Genomic DNA, 20,317 nt, shown 5'->3' with positions numbered 1-20,317 from the left:
GTGGGGGCCTGGTGGAGGCTGCCCCTGGTGGCTGGGGGGTGGGGGTGCAGGGGGACATGAATGGGGGCCTGGTGGAGGCTGCCCCTGCACTGCTGGGGGGTGGGGGTGGTGGTAGACATGAGTGGGGGCCTGGTGGAGGCTGCCCCTGCACTGCTGGGGGGTGGGGGTGGTGGTAGACATGAGTGGGGGCCTGGTGGAGGCTGCCCCTGCACTGCTGGGGGGTGGGGGTGCAGGGGGACATGAGTGGGGGCCTGGTGGTGGCTGCCCCTGCACTGCGGGGGTGGGGGTGGTGGGAGACATGAGTGGGGGCCTGGTGGAGGCTGCCCCTGCACTGCTGGGGGGTGGGGGTGGTGGTAGACATGAGTGGGGCCCTGGTGGAGGCTGCCCCTGCACTGCTGGGGGGTGGGGGTGCAGGAGGACATGAGTGGGGGCCTGGTGGAGGCTGCCCCTGCACTGCTGGGGGGGGTGGGGGTGGTGGTAGACATGAGTGGGGGCCTGGTGGAGGCTGCCCCTGCACTGCTGAGGGGTGGGGGTGGGGGTAGACATGAGTGGGGGCCTGGTGGAGGCTGCCCCTGCACTGCTGGGGGGTGGGGGTGGTGGGAGACATGAGCTGGACATGGGTGGGGGCCTGGTGGAGGCTGCCCCTGGTGGCTGGGGGGTGGGGGTGGTGGTAGACATGGGTGGGGGCCTGGTGGAGGCTGCCCCTGGTGGCTGGGGGGTGGGGGTGCAGGGTGACATGAGTGGGGGCCTGGTGGAGGCTGCCCCTGCACTGCTGGGGGGTGGGGGTGGTGGTAGACATGAGTGGGGGCCTGGTGGAGGCTGCCCCTGCACTGCTGGGGGGTGGGGGTGGTGGTAGACATGAGTGGGGGCCTGGTGGAGGCTGCCCCTGCACTGCTGGGGGGTGGGGGTGATAGGGGACATGAGTGGGGGCCTGGTGGAGGCTGCCCCTGGTGGCTGGGGGGTGGGGGTGATGGGAGACATGAGTGGGGGCCTGGTGGAGGCTGCCCCTGGTGGCTGGGGGGTGGGGGTGGTGGGAGACATGAGTTGGACATGGGTGGGGGCCTGGTGGAGGCTGCCCTGGTGGCTGGGGGGTGGGAGTGGTGGTAGACATGGGTGGGGGCCTGGTGGAGGCTGCCCTCGGTGGCTGGGGGGTGGGGGTGCAGGGGGACATGAGTGGGGGCCTGGTGGAGGCTGCCCTCGGTTGCTGGGGGGTGGGGGTGCAGGGGGACATGAGTGGGGGCCTGGTGGAGGCTGCCCCTGGTGGCTGGGGGTGGGGGTGCAGGGGGACATGTGTGGGGGCCTGGTGGAGGCTGCCCCTGCGCTGCTGGGGGATGGGGGTGATAGGGGACATGAGTGGGGGCCTGGTGGAGGCTGCCCCTGGTGGCTGGGGGCTGGGGGTGATGGGAGACATGAGTGGGGGCCTGGTGGAGGCTGCCCCTGGTGGCTGGGGGGTGGGGGTGGTGGGAGACATGAGTTGGACATGGCTGGGGGCCTGGTGGAGGCTGCCCTCGGTGGCTGGGGGGTGGGGGTGCAGGGGGACATGAGTGGGGGCCTGGTGGAGGCTGCCCCTGCACTGCTGGGGGTGGGGGTGGTGGTAGATATGAGTGGGGGCCTGGTGGAGGCTGCCCCTGCACTGCTGGGGGGTGGGGGTGCAGGGGGACATGAGTGGGGGCCTGGTGGAGGCAGCACCTGCACTGCCGGGGGGTGGAGGTGGTGGGAGACATGAGTGGGGGCCTGGTGGAGGCTGCCCCTGGTGGCTGGGGGGTGGGGGTGCAGGGGGACATGAGTGGGGGCCTGGTGGAGGCTGCCCCTGCACTGCTGGGGGGTGGGAGTGCAGGGGGACATGAGTGGGGGCCTGGTGGAGGCTGCCCCTGCACTGCTGGGGGGTGGGGGGAGACATGAGTTGGACATGGGTGGGGGCCTGGTGGAGGCTGCCCCTGGTGGCTGGGGGGTGGGGGTGGTGGTAGACATGGGTGGGGGCCTGGTGGAGGCTGCCCCTGGTGGCTGGGGGGTGGGGGTGCAGGGGGACATGAGTGGGGGCCTGGTGGAGGCTGCCCCTGCACTGCTGGGGGGTGGAGGTGGTGGTAGACATCAGTGGGGGCCTGGTGGAGGCTGCCCCTGCACTGCTGGGGGGTAGGGGTGGTGGTAGACATGAGTGGGGGCCTGGTGGAGGCTGCCCCTGCACTGCTGGGGGGTGGGGGTGCAGGGGGAAATGAGTGGGGGCCTGGTGGAGGCTGCCCCTGGTGTCTGGGGGGTGGGGGTGCAGGCATAGCTCTCAACCATTTATGTTGCAAAAGCGGGTGAAAATACCCGATTTTACTTTTGGCGGGTGAGCGGCCCATTGAAATGAATGGGCGTGCATGAGGTTTGGCGGGTGAGTCTGCTGTTTACAAGGTGGGTGACACCCGCCAAAAGCGTGTGAGTTGGGAGCTATGGGTGCAGGGGGACATGAGTGGGGGCCTGGTGGAGGCTGCCCCTGCACTGCTGGGGGTTGGGGGTGATAGGGGACATGAGTGGGGGCCAGGTGGAGGCTGCCCCTGGTGGCTGGGGGGTGGGTGTGGTGGGAGACATGAGTTGGACATGGGTGGGGGCCTGGTGGAGGCTGCCCCTGGTGGCTGGGGGGTGGGGGTGGTGAGAGACATGAGTTGGACATGGGTGGGGGCCTGGTGGAGGCTGCCCCTGTTGGCTGGGGGGTGGGGGTGGTGGGAGACATGAGTTGGACATGGGTGGGGGCCTGGTGGAGGCTGCCCCTGGTGGCTGGGGGGTGGGGGTGGTGGTAGACATGGGTGGGGGCCTAGTGGAGGCTGCCCCTGCTGGCTGGGGGGTGGGGGTGGTGAGAGACATGAGTTGGACAAGGTGGGGGCCTGGTGGAGGCTGCCCCTGGTGGCTGGGGGGTGGGGGTGGTGGGAGACATGAGTTGGACATGGGTGGGGGCCTGGTGGAGGCTGCCCCTGGTTGCTGGGGGGTGGGGGTGGTGGGAGACATGGGTGGGGGCCTGGTGGAGGCTGCCCCTGCTGGCTGGGGGGTGGGGGCGGTGGGCGACATGAGTTGGCCATGGGTGGGGGCCTGGTGGAGGCTGCCCCTGGTGGCTGGGGGGTGGGGGTGATGGGAGGCATGAGTTGGGGCCTGGTGGAGGCTGCCCCTGGTGGCTGGGGGGTGGGGGTGTTGGTAGACATGAGTGGGGGCCTGGTGGAGGCTGCCCCTGCACTGCTGGGGTGTGGGGGTGCGGGGGGACATGAGTGTGGGCCTGGGGGAGGCTGCTCCTGCACTGCTGGGGGGTGGGGGTGATAGGGGACATGAGTGGGGGCCTGGTGGAGGCTGCCCCTGGTGGCTGGGGGGTGGGGGTGGTGGTAGACATGAGTGGGGGCCTGGTGGAGGCTGCCCCTGCACTGCTGTGGGGTGGGGGTGGTGGTAGACATGAGTGGGGGCCTGGTGGAGGCTGCCCCTGCACTGCTGGGGGGTGGGGGTGCAGGGGGACATGAGTGTGGGCCTGGTGGAGGCTGCCCCTGCACTGCTGGGGGGTGGTGGTGGTGGGAGACATGAGTTGGACATGAGTGGGGGCCTGGTGGAGGCTGCCCCTGCACTGCTGGGGGGTGGGGGTGCAGGGGGACATGAGTGGGGGCCTGGTGGAGGCTGCCCCTGCACTGCTGGGGGGTGGGGGTGGTGGGAGACATGAGTGGGGGCCTGGTGGAGGCTGCACCTGCACTGCTGGGGGGTGGGGCTGGTGGGAGACATGAGTGGGGGCCTGGTCGAGGCTGCACCTGCACTGCTGGGGGGTGGGGGTGATAGGGGACATGAGTGGGGGCCTGGTGGAAGCTGCCCCTGGTGGCTGAGGGGTGGGGGTGGTGGGAGACATGGGTGGGGGCCTGGTGGAGGCTGCCCCTGGTGGCTGGGGGGTGGGGGTGCAGGGGGACATGAGTGGGGGCCTGGTGGAGGCTGCCCCTGCACTGCTGGGGGGTGGGGGTAATAGGGGACATGAGTGGGGGCCTGGTGGAGACTGCCCCTGCACTGCTGGGGGGTCAGGGTGCAGGGGGACATGAGTGGGGGCCTGGTGGAGGCTGCCCCTGGTGGCTGGGGGGTGGGGGCGATAGGGGACATGAGTGGGGGCCTGGTGGAGGCTGCCTCTGGTGGCTGGGGGTGGGGGTGGTGGTAGACATGGGTGGGGGCCTGGTGGCTGCTGCCCCTGCACTGCTAGGGGGTGGGGGTGGTGGTAGACATGAGTGGGGACCTGGTGGAGGCTGCCCCTGGTGGCTGGGGGGTGGGGGTGCAGGGGGACATGAGTGGGGGCCTGGTGGAGGCTGCCCCTGCAATGCTTGGGGTTGGGGGTGGTGGTAGACATGAGTGGGGGCCTGGTTGTAACGCTCACCGAATTCCCACGGAGGCGCTGATCCCGGCTGGGCTGCTATCGTTTCTTCAATTGAGAAGCGTAGAGCTCGGACGACCCTCAGGACTGGGCTTCCTCTTATCGAATGTCTGACTTGCAGGGTAAGTTTTCTGCAGGTGGAAGAAAAAGGGTTAATCACTGTTTGATGGGATTCCTTCTCCCACCAATCGCCATTTTCTCCCACAGCCTAGCTTTCTACTTGTCTCGGCTAGCTCTCACCTTAGGCGTATATGAGTTCTCCATCCTGCGTCTGGTGCAGGGGTGCGTGGATTCCAGTTAAGTCACTGGATGAGTTCAGTGTTGAGGCTCAAGTCTTTTGCGGCCTTAGTTGTGGCACTGGTGCTGGGATGCCGAAGAGCGATGCCGCCGTTACTGCACGAGCGGATGCCTGTAAGTAAACAGTAGTCTTTAGGCTTTAAAAGATGGGCACCTCAATAATGTCCCTTTTCCTTTGTTTCAGGCCTCGGGATGCTGTGGGCGTAGTTTTCCGTTGCCGCTGCACGTGCCGATGCACGTAAGTATAATGATCGTTGGCCGCTTTTAATGGCACCTCAAATAATGTCCTTTTTCTAGTTTTCAGGTGCCGGGATGCTGAGGTTGATGCGGCCGCTACTGCGCGTGCAAAAACTGGTAAGTTAAGATGAATGCGACTGCCTTCACCGGAACCCCTTTTTAATTATTTCTTTTGTCTTTCAGGTGCAGAGAAGCTGCCGAAGAGAAGACCGCGGTTAGCTCCGTTGCAATAACGGATGGATCAGGTAAGCGGGCGCGGCTGCGAGCGAGTTGCACTTTTCTAACCTTATGTTTATTCTTTGCAGGTTTTGCCGGTGACTGGATTCCGGGATCTGGTAAGTATTGTTCTGTGTCTTTCTTCATCCACAGGTTGATGCGCGGAAGCTGAAGATGACTCTGGACCTGGAATGCAGGAGCCGACTCGGTGAGCGTCCTGCTGCTGCTGCAGAATAACGCGAAGCACGTGTTTTCCATCGGGCGTGGTTTAAATAGCAGAGAAGAGCTTCCAGTGTGTGTTCTTCCACCGGTTCCACCCAGGTAAGAAAAGAGTTCCTGAATGGAGGGAATAGTTCCTCCCAGCCCTGATGGCTGGGGACTTCAACCAGACTGGATTGTTCTGGGTAAATATGCAGCATGGTCTGCCTCAGGTAAGTCCACACAAGCATTATTACACTGTTTATCAATATGAGCCTGGCGCCTATGGCGCCGGGACTGAAACCCTTCATGAGCCTGGCGCCAAAGGCGCCAGGACACGGTCCAAAGGGCCCCTGTAGGGGTCTGCTGGGTCCGGAGTAGTGGAAGACGGGTCTGCTTCCGAGGGCGCTGGGCCAGTCCTGGCCCCTCGGGAGTAGCACCCATGACACTGGTGGAGGCTGCCCCTGCACTGCTGGGGGGTGGGGGTGCAGGGGGACATGAGTGGGGGCCTGGTGGAGGCTGCCCCTGCACTGCTGGGGTGTGTGGGTGTGGGGGGACATGAGTTGGACATGGGTGGGGGCATGGTGGAGGCTGCCCCTGGTGGATAGGGGGTGGCGATGGTGGTAGACATCGATGGGGGCCTGGTGGAGGCTGTCCCTGCACTGCTGGGGGGTGGGGGTGGTGGTAGACATGAGTGGGGGCCTGTGGAGGCTGCCCCTGTACTGCTGGGGGGTGGGGGTGGTGGTAGACATGAGTGGGGGCCTGGTGGAGGCTGCCCCTGCACTGCTGGGTGGTGGGGGTGCAGGGGGACATGAGTGGGGGCCTTGTGGAGGCTGCCCCTGGTGGCTGGGGGGTCGGGGTGCAGGGGGACATGAGTGGGGGCCTGGTGGAGGCTGCCCCTGCACTGCTGGGGGGTGGGGGTGATAGGGGACATGAGTGGGGGCCTGGTGGAGGCTGCCCCTGGTGGCTGGGGGGTGGGGGTGATGGGAGACATGAGTGGGGGCCTGGTGGAGGCCTCCCCTGGTGGCTGGGGGGTGGGGGTGGTGGGAGACATGAGTTGGACATGGGTGGGGGCCTGTTGGAGGCTGCCCCTGGTGGCTGGGGGGTGGGGGTGGTGGTAGACATGGGTGGGGGCCTGGTGGAGGCTGCCCCTGGTGGCTGGGGGGTGGGGGTGCAGGGGGACATGAGTGGGTGCCTGGTGGAGGCTGCCCCTGCACTGCTGGGGGGTGGGGGTGATAGGGGACATGAGTGGGGGCCTGGTGGAGGCTGCCCCTGGTGGCTGGGGTGTGGGGGTGATGGGAGACATGAGTGGGGGCCTGGTGGAGGCTGCCCCTGGTGGCTGGGGGTGGGGGTGGTGGGAGAGAGGAGTTGGACATGGGTGGGGGCCTGGTGGAGGCTGCCCCTGGTGGCTGGGGGTGGGGTGGTGGTAGACATGGGTGGGGGCCTGGTGGAGGCTGCCCCTGCTGGCTGGAGGGTGGGGGTGCAGGGGGACATGAGTGGGGCCTGGTGGAGGCTGCCCCTGCACTGCTGGGGGGTGCCGGTGGTGGTAGACATGAGTGGGGGCCTGGTGGAGGCTGCCCCTGCACTGCTGGGGGGTGGGGGTGCAGGGGGACATGAGTGGGGGCCTGGTGGAGGCTGCACCTGCACTGCTGTGGGGTGGGGGTGGTGGGAGACATGAGTGGGGGCCTGGTGGAAGGTGCCCCTGGTGGCTGGGGGGTAGGGGATCAGGGGGACATGAGTGGGGGCCTGGTGGAGGCTGCCCCTGCACTGCTGGGGGGTGGGGGTGGTGGGCAACATGAGTTGGACATGGGTGGGGGCCTGGTGGAGGCTGCCCCTGGTGGCTGGGGGGTGGGGGTGATGGGAGACATGAGTGGGGGCCTGGTGGAGGCTGCCCCTGGTGGCTGGGGGGTGGGGGTGGTGGGAGACATGAGTTGGACATGGGTGGGGGCCTGGTGGAGGCTGCCCCTGGTGGCTGGGGGGTGGGGGTGGTGGTAGACATGAGTGGGGGCCTGGTGGAGGCTGCCCCTGCACTGCTGGGGGGTGGGGGTGGTGGTAGACATGAGTGGGGGCCTGGTGAAGGCTGCCCCTGGTGGCTGGGGGGTGGGGGTGCAGGGGGACATGAGTGGGGGCCTGGTGGAGGCTGCACCTGCACTGCTGGGGGGTGGGGGTGGTGGTAGACATGAGTGGGGGCCTGGTGGAGGCTGCCCCTGCACTGCTGGGGGTGGGGGTACAGGGGGACATGAGTGGGGGCCTGGTGGAGGCTGCCCCTGCACTGCTGGGGGGTGGGGGTGGTGGTAGACATGGGTGGGGGCCTGGTGGAGGGTGCCCCTGGTGGCTGGGGGGTGGGGGTGCAGGGAGACATGTGTTGGTGATCAGTAGTGCAAGGTGACATGTGGGTTGGCTGGGGGGCATGGCCATGGTGGATGGGTTGCCTGTGGGACATGAGCAGGGGTGCAGGGTAGTCCCCTGTGGTGTGGGCTGCCTGCAGGGGCCGTGGAGGGTGTAGAGGGAACACCTGGGAGGACCCACACGGCCAAGTCACGTGTAGCATTCCCCGGCACCACCTAAATACACGTACCCTGCTGAAATCGCGTGTGAATCTTCCTGTGCACCTCGGAATACACGTACCCAGGCCAATCGAGTGTGGAACTTCCCGCGCACCCCGAAGTACACGTACCCAGGCCAATAGCGTGTGGAACTTCCCGCGCACCCCGAAACACACGTGCCCAGGCTAATTGCGCGTGGAACTTCCCGCGCTCCCCGTAGTACACGTACCCATGCTAATCGCGTGTGGGACTTCCTGCGCACCCCGAAGTACACGTACCCAGGCCAATCGCGTGTGGAACTTCCCGCGCACCCCGAAGTACACGTACCCAGGCTAATCGCGTGTGGAACTTCCCGCGCACCCCGAAACACACGTACCCAGGCTAATCACGTGTGGGACTTCCCGCGCACCTCGAAGTACACGTACCCAGGCCAATCGCGTGTGGAACTTCCCGCGCACCCCGAAGTACACATACCCAGGCCAATCGCGTGTGGTACTTCCCGTGCACCCAGGTAAACACGCACAAGCTATTTTTCACACAGCGGGTGTCCGTGTTTGTCGGTACCCCTTTGCACCTCATTTGTCCTAGAGGGCCACTGTATGGACCATTCATCATGGCTGTATATGGGTGCTTTTTGTTATCGTACATTTTGGCGCACATTTTTTTCAGGCGCAGGGACGCTACCGCCTGCTTTCTTGTGACGTACTTGTTTGGCCCTGTGCGCGTCTTTGACCGTGCACTGGTTTGCCCAATTTGATTCCATGAATACGGGTTGTAGGCGAGCGTGTAGGCATTCCGCTCACTTGCCCCCTGTACTTCCCCCATGACGCCCATATTTTCACGCGTTGTTCCCCATTCCGAGTGTTACGCCCCATGTTCTGCCTACTTTTGTGATGTGCGCCGCGCTATGTGCGATTTCGCAGTGGCCGTGGTGCACGCTGTTGGATGACCTGTGCGCCGGCGTGCGCGGCGCACATTTTCAGCGCACATCCAATGTTTTTCTCGCGCACGGACTTCCATGAATAGATGTGCGCTGGTTTCCCTGCGATTTTCGCACTTGCACTGCGATTTTCACACTTTTCCTGCAATTTGCACGTTTTGGCACCTCTGCGCAGGAATTTTCGGCGCACATTAATTCCATGAATCGACCCCGTAATCGTTGAGTAATCTGGATCACTACTGCTGTTACTAGAACTAAATGAAGTAGGTCGAAAGCAAACCCTCCGATTTTGTTTGGGGTGCAGTTCGTTTGATAGCCTGTTGTCTTATAACCCTCTTTGGTATGGGGGTAAGCTGTTTCGTAGCTAGATTTTGCCAGGTCTTTTTTCAGGCATTGAATCATTTTGGTAGTGTTGTTAGTTTTGAACTCCGTCATCTCTACTTATATTTCTTCCAGCCTTTTTTTTATATATCCAATGTCATCAATTTTTTAATGTCTTCCTCCATTTTTTTAAGATCAATCTCTTTAGCGGTGTCGATGATTAAAATCAGATTTCAAATTAAGAACCACAATAATAGAAAAAGGACCACCTCCGGATGGTATTCACTCACTCAATATGGTGAGACGGCCATGAGATTGAATTACTGATTTTACACGTTGGTCAGGAGTACATTGGAGGATGTTTGTCAACCTTTTTGAGTGGTCCGAGGAACTAGGACCAGAGAGAACTACCCGATTAACAATACCAATATAATCAGGTATAATATCCCGTTCGTGCGAAGTTCCCGTAATCTAGGGGAAATAGTAACAAAGGAAGGACTGTATTAGAGCAACCTACACCCAATATGGCGGACGTTGTTTTTAACCAACGCGAGAAACCAGCGTTACGAGTTAGGAGTCAGTTGCAGCTCCGGACTGACTGAACGCGGAAGCAAAGTACGTGATACTCACTTCAGACAAAAGACAAGAGACGCGATACCCGATAGCTGCAATATACTACAGCTACTATAAACATGTGTTAGGTGAATTGATACGAGCGAGGGCATTTAACGAGCCACACATTTAAACACCTCTAATTTTGGTTTTTGTAGAGATGAATCTCGCTACATGGAATCTATGGTTCCTCAACACCCCGAATGACAATTGTCAGCAGACGGATATAGTCTCCCATCGTTCAAGACACTTTCGGTAAGCCCTGGCCGCTAAGCTAGGAATTGTTAAAATTAAGTACTGATGACCGTATAGCTCTATAACACTCGAGCCCCTTATTGATTCCAATTCGTGTGTTTCTCTCTTTATTCAACAGAAGTGTCTAAAAGCCACATAGAGGTTAGCATCTACTGCAAATTTAAGAGCCCAACTCCAGTCCGGAAACAGATCAATCCCTTACTAGATCTGGAGGAACACAAGAGCCTGAATAAGGTATAAAAAATATTTTCAGTGTTGTTACCTTAATATATCCAACGAATGACAAGAACTCCACCCAAAAAATCCCCCGCCCCATCACTTCTCAGAAATTCTTCTAAATTAGATTATGTAAATCTATTCACAGGTGGACTACCCCTATATTGAAAAGGGCTTTACGCCACTCTTGAGGACATCTCTCGCTTTATTCAAGATTTTCATCTCAACTAACTCCACGCACTAGACCAGGTAAAGGTACTGCAAGGTCTTTTCTAGTTTTATATTAAAAACATGGAGATGAAATTTAGCATTTTAAGCTAACCATTTCTTCTGTATCGTTTTTATCAACAGTTGCAACACGTTTCATAATAAAAAGGAAACATAGTTTACACTGTTCACAAGACGCTGGAGAAAAAAAAAACCTCCAGTGGTGTGCAATAAGAGCAGATGTTCTATGTTTTTATGAATAGCATGTGACAATTACTCCTGAAGAAAGTTCCTAGATCAAGTTAAGAGAACTGAAACATGTCGAGTGTATGACAATGGTATATGGTAGATCCATTGAAATTCCACAGTGATCAAGAAAATGACAATTTCGACTTAGAGATATAGTTTATATTCTCTATAGATAAAATCATAAAGGTTGATTTAGATCCTTGCCTATCTCTGAAGGCATTTCTTGTCACAGTTTTTTTTAATTGTAATTTTATATACAGTGTTTTTATTAATTGTGTTTAAATAAAGTATTATTTTTATATGACAAAATTAACAGTTGTAGTTTAATGTTTGTAACTGTTGATACAAGCTTTCTATCTTTTGTTTAAATATAAGTTACTGAGGGCGTCATAATTCCCTGCTCTGTTTGAAGGCAGGGGCTCAAGGAGGACAAAGACAGTGAAGTGTGGATGGAGCATGAATAGGAGGGGTGAACCCTTCCTGCACCCACTACAAAGAATGAACTGACAACTTCAAAGGGGGTCATAAAAATCTTTGGTCACAAGCTGACCCAGGAAGACAGTGGGCTGTGAGGGGATGAAGCGCCCCTCCCACAGGTGGAACAAGATCCTCCCAATCGACATTAAAAGACTGATTTCATTTTAGGCATTTTTCACAGTAATTAAAATGAGGATTCATTTCATTTCATGCAATTTTTCCATGTAGTTTTCAGGTGGTTTTAAGAGACAAGGTGCATTTTTCTAGGACTTTGTGGAATGAAATGGCCAGTTAAGATTAGTTTCTGGCTGATCTACAAATGGGACGAATAGGGCAGTTGATGGAAAGATGGGAAATGCAATTTAGAACATGCTTGATCATTTGCAAATTCATAACTGTTGTATATTTTATGCAAAAGACAAAAATACGCCAAAGGGCCATACTACCTCATACAGAGTTGGGGATCGGCTTACCCAATTCCCTATGACGATCTGTTTCTAATGGCGGTGGCTAGCATAAATATGAAGTTATGAGACATAACTAGTTTTTGTCAAAAAGTTGTCAGGAGAACAATGAACTGTAATAAATGCAAAACAGACAGATGGTGCTCTCTTCCCTTGAACCAATTATGCCAGGGGATGGAGAGAGGAATGGTAAACTGTCCTATCCAAGTGGTAGGGAGAATTGCAGAGTACTCCCCCTAGATTGTAAAGTGAGTGATGTCATTTGTGCTATATAAGGGGGGCTTTACTAGGTCAGAGGGACACAAAGAATCCAGGGAGACAGGAGAAAGAGGACGGAGAGATGGCAGCTGAACCCTACCATCTTAGACAGTGCAGTGACCAGACCCCTTGCCCTAGCTGTCCAGAGTGTCTTCAGATCCAGCTGGATTTCCAGAAACCCAAACCAAGGCTTACTTTTTAAGTAGTAAATAACCCCAGTCCTAAATTGCACAAGCCCTGCCTTTTTGTAGCATTGCATCCAATATTTCCCCCATTGAAACCCCATTGAAACCCCATTAAAAATCCAATTGAGAACCAAATTGTCAGTGTAATTCAGTCACCTTCCCATAGAAGAATCTGTTGTTACCCTGTGTATGTGAGTATATTCCATTGGGTAAACCTCTCAGTTTTCTGCATTAATCCTTAGTATTTTTCTCAAGTAAATCAATGAATTCCCCATTGATATTCATGTTAAAAATTGTTGCCATTCGAGATCAACAATCTTGTTGAGTGTTTTTATTGAATTATTATAGTCATTAAAGTATGGCCTCAAAAGTATTAGGGCGTCATTACGACTCTGGCGGTAGCTGTGCCTGTAGTACAGGCATGGCTGGCGCTGAAGTTGTCATTTTTCCAGCGCCCTGGAATGGGCAATTACCAGGGTATTACAACCCCAGCTGATCCAATAATTGCCCATTCCAGGGCGCCAGAAAATATTCTTCCCCATTCCCATTTGAGCCCCATAGGGGCTCATTCCATTCAGGAATGGTGCCGGTGCATCCGACATGCTCTGCTCATGGGTGCCGGTACGGCCGCCAGGTCATAACTGACGGCTGCAAATGCACCCGCGAGCAGAACTCGTAGTTTGCTGGTCCGAGTACTGCGGTACCGGCAAGCTTACCGGTAACGTAGTTCCCAGACCGGCAAACTCGTAATGACCCCCTTAGTCTCCTTGTAACTGAAAATCGAATTTGTCTGTGTATTGTGTGCCTTACCCCATAAATTCCTATTTGCATCTGTCCTATTAAAACCCTAAACCGTAGTCCCATCCCTTTTGCCTACAAGTCTATCTGTCATGTGCCTCTGTCCTTGTCATTGAAAAAAGATTTGTCATTGAAAAAACATTTTCCTATTACAAGCAAAACCCCTTCCCTGAGCTGCCTGTCATTGTAAATCCAGTGTAAAACGAATTTCCATTTGCCACTGTATTTTCCGTTTTGCATATGAATTCTCCCAAAAACGATTTTTCCATTTCTTTCCTATGTTGCCCTGTTGTGCTGATTAGTATTATCTAAGCTTCCCTATCTCCTCAAGTGTAAAGAGTACGGATTTCCTTTAATTCTGTCCCCTAGCAGTTGTGAGTAATAATCAAAATCCCATTCGCCATTTTTCTCCAAAAATGGGTTTTCACTTTCTTTGCTGGTTTCCCATTTTGGGGTGGTGGGTTTTACCCCAAATTCAATTTTCTCTCTCTATTCTTACTCCTTGCCACTGTCTACCATTCTAAGGAATCAAGTTAAGCTGATGTTTGGGGGTGAGTGTTGCAGGGGGAAGTGCTAAACCGTTGGTGTTATCTCTTTATAAAAAAAAAGTTCTTCCTGTTTTGCCAATATCGATCCGTGTAATTGTAATAGAATATCTTAAACCTAACTGTTTTGTAGAGATTTGTGCATTTTGTATTGCCACAACACTGGTGGCTGTTAAATTGTTTGCTTTTCATTTTACGTTAAACCATAAATTAATAAATATCTTATTGATACAGACTGGCCTGGTTTCTAGTCCATTGTGACACGGGGTGTTTGTGAAGGTTGGGTGTGAGATGGGTTGGAGGCATACTCAGAAAGAATCCATAGTATATTAAAGATAAAAAGCGTTTTTATTGTGTGCCGCATTCATTGTCAGGGAAGGAGTCCTTGGCTGGAGTGTGCCGTGTAATAAAACTGTGACAAAGTGGGGGCTTATCCGGGATTGAGGTTAGAGTTTTCACCCGTGACAGTGCAAAACAACACACCAACCCATTGAAGGTAGTGTGATTTTTGGTGGCTAGAAAGCTGGGTTGCATTATAAAGGTGCCATCCAAAACCTTCTACCCTAGGTATCAGGGTTGTAGCTCAAAATAAAATAGTGTAACCATAATCTACGCAAGAGCAGGGTGGAGATTTTGTTCTTGCATAGATACCCCACCAGCAGTAGAACACATTTCATAATGAGCACAGTGGAAAAAAAAAATATATATATATATCAAGAAAACGCACAGGCCCCTGAACGGTTGTAACACTTCAAAAAACCGCTCAGGCAGGCATTTGCAAAAAATATTCCAGCGCACAAGACTTAAGCTATTCTAAAATTTCATTTTATTAAGGCATAATACAGCACATTACAAAAACAGGGGTAAATAATACATCCCTGTGACAGACACAAGGTGCCACAAAGCAGTCACCCCACGGGTGGATGAAAAGTCACGCATTCCGCCTGAATGCTCAGGCTTCCTCAGACCTTCTAAAATCCAAATGCGGCTAACACATCATGGAGTATAAAACCATAAAGCAATTACAGAGCACCTCTGTGCGTTACACATCACATGCGTGTTGCGGTCATGTGACTACTGCTCATGTAGGAGTTAAAATCTCTCCAACACAATGACCTCCATATTGGAATGGTCAAGTGTCTATAGAATAGATATATATGAAAGCATAATCTCAAAAGCATATCTAAATAGACACACTAGGACTATTCATAGGCTACTGCAAAGCAAACTGCACGGAGGAAAAGCTCGAAACTGCTTTTTTTTAAAAAAAATGTCATGATTATTTAATGTGTAACATCTGCGCACAAGTGTGCTCTTATATCATCGAAATGACTAACAGTGGCTCAAATGGCCACTACTAGGCACCCGCCCCCCCAAAAAAGGGTAAGTGCTCCTAAGCCAAGAGACTGCGCGCTGAGCAACAAAAACCTGATAATGAGAGGGCAAATGCCCTATTATGTTCCAACTTGAGTACATAAAAGGAGTGGATGTCCACTAATATGTATATGTGGAAGATTATCATAGTAGTCTAGGCAGGTGCCTATACTCAAACCATGTATAAACAGAATCTAAAAAGAGACCAGCTACGAGTTAATAAGACATATAATCACTTCTTACAGGGTGCAAATTCGCAAACAACATTTCCTATGTCAGTACTTCAGTGCAAATCAATAGCAGCTCAATCTAGATGAATTATCATAAAATGGATAATGTAGATGTACCTATTTAAAAGGAAACCAGCTACGAGTTAATAAGGCATGTAATCACTTCTTACAGGGTGCAAATAAGCAAACAGCATTTCCTATGTCAATACCTCAGTGCAAATCAATAGCAGCTCAATATAGATGAATTGTCATAAAGTGGAGAATGTAGAAGTTCCTATTTATATCCATTCCAACATTCAAATAACAATTCATCTATGTGATAACAATTAGATAAAGTGCAGTGCAAAAATGTGTAACCATTACTCTTCATAATGTAAAGACAACAAATCCTGTCTTAATATCACAATACCTGCAAAGCGTGTAAAAATAAGAATGTCTGCAGGTATAAAATATCATCTCATTCCTAGCCGGTTCACGATTGCAAAAACACATATAATTCAGCGTCTATATTCAGGCCTTTAGGTTTCAAGGTGTCAAATTTACATATGAGTGTAGCTTCCAACTTCCTCAATTTCAATTCACGGTTACCCGGTCTTTTGTTAGGAGGTACATGGGCCAACCCCGTGAAAGATAAGAATTGGACATCACCATTATGCTTATCCTGAAAATGACTCGTCAAAGGATATGTTAGATCACCATTTATTATGGCCCTATAATGTTGAAGGATCCGCATCTTAAGGGGACCAATTGTAGAGCCTATATAGTGGAGACCACAAGCACAGGTGATGGCATATACAACATATTTGGTGATACAGGAAATTCTATGTTTGTATTTCCAACATTGGCCATTAGCACTCCTAAAAGGAACCATCGATACATGCTTGCACAATTTACAATGGGCACATTTGAAAAAACCAAAACTGTTCCTTTGAATCATACGTGTGTTAACTGCTGGCCTAGTCTTGACCATACTAGGAGATAACATGGTTTTGAGAGTGGGAGCCTTTCGATAAGTAACCTGTGGAAAGTCATCCAACACTGACCTAAGATGAGGATCAGTGAGCAACACCTTCCAGTGTTTATTCATAATCAATTTGATTTCTTTAGCATGATGATTGAACCCTGTGATAAGCCTGATTTTTCTATCTTTGACTTTAGTTTTTCTATTCAACAGAAATTCTCTCGTGAGTGAGGCTGCTTTCGTAAAGCTCCTAAAGATGGCATTCTTGTCATAGCCACGTCTAACAAATCTATGACTGATATTTCTGGCTTCACTCATATAGTCGTTGTTATTGCTACAGGCTCTTTTGGCTCGCAAAAATTCTCCATAGGGGATAGAGTCAATTAGAACTTTAGGGTGATGACTCTTGGCGTGGAGAGTGGAATTAGAACTTGTGGGTTTTCTATACAGTTTGGACATCATCTTATCATTAACTACCTGGAATTCTACATCCAGAAATACAAGATTCTGTTGGCTGATGACTACCGTTAATTCTAAATTTAACGTGTTGGTATTAAGTATCTTAACATATTCAGATAGTTCCATTTCTGTCCCATCCCATATAATAAACAGGTCGTCTATAAAACGATACCAGACTATGATATGTTTAGTCCAATGTTCCAATTCCTCTGCCCACGCCTTGTGTATCTCCCACCAGCCCATATAAAGGTTGGCGTATGTCGGGGCCATGCATGACCCCATTGCCGTTCCTCTTATTTGTTGGTACAGTTGATCTTCATAAAGGAAATAGTTATGTTCCAGACAAAAAAGTAGCATATTTAATAACATCTGATTATGCTGTCGATAACTAATTGATTACTTTCCAGAAATGCTTGGCAAGCCTTCATGCCTGCTGCATGTTGAATCGAAGTATATAGGGAAACTACATCAATAGATACAAGAAAATAGCTGGGCTCCCAATTAATATTTTCCACCTTTCCAAGCAGGTCTGCTGTGTCTCGTATATAGGAGCTCAAGCTCAACACAAAAGGCTGAAGAAAAAAGTCCAAATATTTAGATGTATTTTCTAATAGACTCCCCATCGAAGAAACAATGGGGCGACCTGGAGGGTTCAATAGTGTTTTATGGATCTTGGGATTGAAGTATATTAGAGGGGTCACTGGATGAGCATTTTTAAGAAAGAAATATTCATCTCAATCTATGAGCTCTAGATCACTCCATTCTTTCAATTTGCCATGATATCTCGTTTGGTTTCCAATAGTGTTTCCATAATTATTGGTATATAGTTCGTGTTGTCACTTAATTGTCTCCTGGCTTCCAATTCGTAGTTGGCACTGTCCATCACGACAATCCCCCCTCGCTTATCTGAAGGTCGTATGACTATAGAATAGTCATTTTTTAACACTTGAAGAGCATGGAATTGCAAATAATTCAAGTTCCGATGTTTCGAGGAGAGATTGCTAGATAACGTTTTAAGGTCTTTCATCACTAGCTCTTCAAAAATATCTATAGGTCCACAGGTGATATTCGGACAAAAAGTGGACTGAGGTCGAAATTTAGTCGGACAATTCAGATCAGTAGAGATCCCAAATACAGCTTCCAACACAGAATTATCTAACCTGATGTCATCCTCCATATTAGTTTCACCAGATTCTTCCATGTCGGTTAAACATAAGAGGCTGGCCAGATCTTTTTCTGATAGTATAGAAACCTCTTTCATTGCCTCTTTCTTTTTAGAACCTTGATTTACCTCAATTTTAGTTGCATAAAATTTGGCCAGCTTCAACTTTCTGGTAAATTTATATAAATCAACCCTAGTAGAGGTGTAGTCAAACACGTGGGAGAGGCTAAAAGAGAGACCCAGGGAAAGAACTGAGGTTTCATGGTATGTTAAGCTTCTTTTAGAGATATTAAAGATTTCAATTGGAGGTCTTGTTGCCTCTGGTTTTCCCCTTCTGCTTCACTCCAGATCTCGTTGCCATCGGCTTTTGGTTGTCTGTGTTGAATCCCCCGCCTCGTTTTCCTCTGCCGCCTCTTGTTGCTGCCCCTCTTCCTGGTCCTTTGTATTGGCCACGTCCTCTTTTCTCTGACTTGCTGTCCAAATGCATTAATTTGAACTCTTCTAAAAAGTTTAATTTTTTTGAACTTATTCCTTCTGTTTCTGATGAGCTCAATTCAGAGCTACTTGGTTCTTCACTTAATGTAGCTGATGCTGGCACATTGCTGGTTTCCATTTGTTGCAGTCTGATTTTGATGGGGTTATCAAATCTCTTGGCAAAAGTATAGATCCTCCCTTGTTCATAATCAATGCAATCTCGTTTGAATTTGTGCTGTTTTCTTGTTCTGATCTCACCCTCATATCTTTCCAAATTTTCTTCCAGGCGCGACATTCACAGCTTACATTCATCGCCCTCTTCTGAAGAAAAAAGTTGTTCTTCCATTGTTTCAATGTCTTTAAGAAGAATGATTCTATCTATTTTTGCGTATTTCACCAAGCTCTCTATCATTTTGAAGGAGCAAGTGTTGGTGTGATCAGTCCATTCCTTAATTAATTCAGGATTCATATCCTCAAACGTAGGGATCGTGAGGATTCTCAGTCCTCTAGGGATTCTTTGCACATCGAGATATGTTTGTAAAGTCATTGCCTCCCACCATTTAGATATTTCCTTTTTCTTGATCCTTTCAAGCTTGTCTAATTTCTGTTGCACAGTAAGACTGGCTGGAAGGCTGCTGTCCACCTCTGTTTCTGTAGTTATCGTCTCTTGGTTAAACAGGATGCTAGCCGCAGCTCTCCTCCTGGCTTCGACCTGGTCTGTCATAGCAACGGGTTGAGCAAAGCTATAGCCCGTGCTGAACTAATGAAAAGTGCTGTATGCAAGAAATAGCTAATCAACCAAGCTAAATACCGCCAGGCGCTATGATAATACTATACTATGATAATCTTCCACATATACATATTAGTGGACATCCACTCCTTTTATGTACTCAAGTTGGAACATAATAGGGCATTTGCCCTCTCATTATCAGGTTTTTGTTGCTCAGCGCGCAGTCTCTTGGCTTAGGAGCACTTACCCTTTTTGGGGGGGCGGATGCCTAGTAGTGGCCATTTGAGCCACTGTTAGTCATTTCGATGATATAAGAGCACACTTGTGCGCAGATGTTACACATTAAATAATCATGACATTTTTTTAAAAAAAAGCAGTTTCAAGCTTTTCCTCCATGCAGTTTGCATTGCAGTAGCCTATGAATAGTCCTAGTGTGTCTATTTAGATATGCTTTTGAGATTATGCTTTCATATATATCTATTCTATAGACACTTGACCATTCCAATATGGAGGTCATTGTGTTGGAGAGATTTTAACTCCTACATGAGCAGTAGTCACATGACCGCAACACGCACGTGATGTGTAACGCCATTTGTAATTGCTTTTTGGTTTTATACTCCATGATGTGTTAGCCGCATTTGGATTTTAGAAGGTCTGAGGAAGCCTGAGCATTCAGGCGGAACGCGTGACTTTTCATCCACCCGTGGGGTGAGTGCTTTGTGGCACCTTGTGTCTGTCACAGGGATGTATTATTTACCCCTGTTTTTGTAATGTGCTGTATTATGCCTTAATAAAATGACATTTTAGAATAGCTTAAGTCTTGTGTGCTGGAATATTTTTTGCACATGCCTGCCTGACCGGTTTTTTGAAGTGTTACAACCGTTCAGGGGCCTGTGCGTTTTCTTGACATATACGGATTTGGCTAAATTAGTTTTCCTAGCACCGGCCACTGAATGAGGGAGAGCGCCAATATATATATATTTTAATGGTGCAGTTTATTATAAACTTTAATTTTTCGTTTTTTAGCGGATTGCATTTTAGAGTATCTTTAGCTAGTCGTCCGGTCTCATACTGCTTCTTTTCCAAAAGGTATGTTGCCCAGTTCTAGAATTTTCTGTAGGAATTGGACAACAGTGAAGATGAATTTGTAATCTCGCCCATTCATGGTTTTCGTCCATCTCGTTTCGGGGTCCATTTGTTTTGCCGAGATGTTAAAGTGCCAAAAATCAATCTCTTTTCTGTCAGTTCTGGACATATCATTAACAGATGATGTGTCGTTTCAGATGTCTCTTCATTTTTGCAAAATCGGCAGTGTTGTTCTGATTCCGCTATTTGTCGAGTCATAGCTAGATAATCTCTAGTGGGTAAGATGTTAAGTCTCAACTTCATGTATGCTGTACGGATTCGGGGATCCGGGAATGTTAGTAGGTACTTTGGTGTCTCATTGATTGTGCATATATCAATTAGGCATTGGATGTTCCTTGAGTATGTTTTTCTGATGGTGCACGTTTTTATCCAATCATTCTAAAACCAATTTTTCTTA

Source organism: Ambystoma mexicanum, chromosome 4q (genome assembly GCF_040938575.1).
Source record: "Ambystoma mexicanum isolate Mex_15411 chromosome 4q, UKY_AmexF1_1, whole genome shotgun sequence".
In the NCBI taxonomy this organism is placed as follows: domain Eukaryota; kingdom Metazoa; phylum Chordata; class Amphibia; order Caudata; family Ambystomatidae; genus Ambystoma; species Ambystoma mexicanum.
Note: the sequence above shows the minus strand (reverse complement) of the source record.